This window comes from Arachis ipaensis, chromosome B03, assembly GCF_000816755.2.
Source record: "Arachis ipaensis cultivar K30076 chromosome B03, Araip1.1, whole genome shotgun sequence".
Classification (NCBI taxonomy): domain Eukaryota; kingdom Viridiplantae; phylum Streptophyta; class Magnoliopsida; order Fabales; family Fabaceae; genus Arachis; species Arachis ipaensis.
In genome coordinates, this window is record NC_029787.2 from 112,361,118 (window position 1) to 112,363,114 (window position 1,997).

Here is a 1,997-nt window from a genome sequence, read left to right on the forward strand (position 1 = left end):
GACCAATCAATCCTTGTGGGATTCGACCTCACTCTATTGTGAGTTTTTACTTGACAACAATTCGGTATACTTGCCGAAAGAAAATTGTTGAGAGACAAGTTTCCGTGCATCACTCAATCATATGCAAGCATGTAAATACACTAAATAATGGACATATAGAGTGGAACAAAGTAAAGATTGCAATTATAGAGAAGAAAACACACAAGAATAAAATATTTATGGTTAACTAATGTAACCATGTAATTAATCTCAAAATCTCACAGGTTGTGTGTTCTTTGGCTCAAAAACCATGTTCCAAATACAACTTCAAACAAATTTAACACATAGAAAATTTTAATTTTTTTATATAAATTAGTGAAAATTTTTTTTTCAAAAATAGGGTCCTAGAAAGAAACTTATTATTTTTCAACCAAGTAGTATTTAAATGCAAACAATCAACTACATATGCAATCTATTATGCCATGCAACAATGAACTAATGAAGAAAATAAGACATTGGTATTGAGAAGAGAATAACTAACCCATGGAGATCGGTATCGACCTCCCCACACTTAAAGGTTGCACCGTCCTCGGTGCATGCTAAGATGTACAAGTGGACAGGCTGCTCCAACTGATGCCTTTCTCTATAGATTGTGCAGATTGACTTGCCTATCTCCCCATGTAGAAGTTCTTCCTTTTCCTTTCCTCAGTGGCCATCCTGAAAGAAGAGGAAAAAGGAGAAAAGTAACCCAGAAATAAAGATAAAAAAAATAAATAAAATATGGGTTAGTAATGCCAAATAATAAAGGTCTCAATTACATGGTAGCTACAACATGCAGTGAGAAAACAGTAGAAGTATACGGCATATCAATAGTGCAAGAATTGCAACAACGGGGAAGAGGGTGTGGGTAATGCAAAATAGTGTAAGTGCATATCAATGCAAAAGGAATATCAGTATTATAAAAATTAGCATTGACTTATGAATAATAATACCCAATTAGAATAAAACAAGTCATGAAGCACCAGAGTAATGCGAGAAAAGATATAACAGTTGAATGAGAAAATTTTAACACCAATGAAAAAAGAATAATTTTAGAAAAGAAAATAAAAATATACCCAAAATTAAAATGCAATGGATGAAAGTATGCAAATAAATTAAATAAAATAGAATGGAAGTGAAGAGGGATAAGAAGTTAAAAAGATGAGGTAAGAAAGAAAGAAGAAAGAAGAAAAGATAGAAAAAATTAGGATTAGAAAAGAAAAGATAAGATAATTGGCGCTGATCAGGATAAGTTGTGCGGCGCAGGCGACGCGGGCGCGTGGGTCACACGTTCGCGTGGAGTGATTTGTGCCATTAGCGTGAACGCAGCCTCGTGGTCGCGCAACTCTCTATTTTAAATGCATTTTGCCAAAAATCTAGGTGACACGGTAGCAAGGTTGACGTGATTGCGTGAATAGCCATACTTTGAAAAACGACGCGGATGCGTGGGGCACGCGTTCGCGTGGTGGGGCTTGTGCTTCTAGTGCGGTTCCAGCCCCATTCCAGCCGAACTTGCTGCCAAACACCCATTTACGTCGATTTTACAAGGCCACGCGTTCGCGTGGGTGACGCGGACGCGTGGGAGGCATTTTTCCCACATGACGCGGATGCGTCAGAGACGCGGTCGCGTGGATCAATTTGTGCCAAAGGCACGCCTCCAGCCACGCTCTCGCGTGACTTTCTGTAAAGTATCTTTTCTTCCTAAGGCACAGAGGACGCGGACGCGTCGGCGACGCTGTCGCGTCGCGTGCCATTTTTTTTCTTTCATTTTTTTAATGCAAAATGCAGAATGCAGTATGCAGATGCTGATGCAAATGTTATGAATGATTCCAGGTTCAATAAAATAAAATAAAACTCAAAAATAAACAAACAAAATAGAATTAAATTGAAAAAGGGACGATCATACCATGGTGGGTTGTCTCCCACCTAGCACTTTTGGTTAAAGTCCTTAAGTTGGACATTTGATGAGCTCCCTGTTA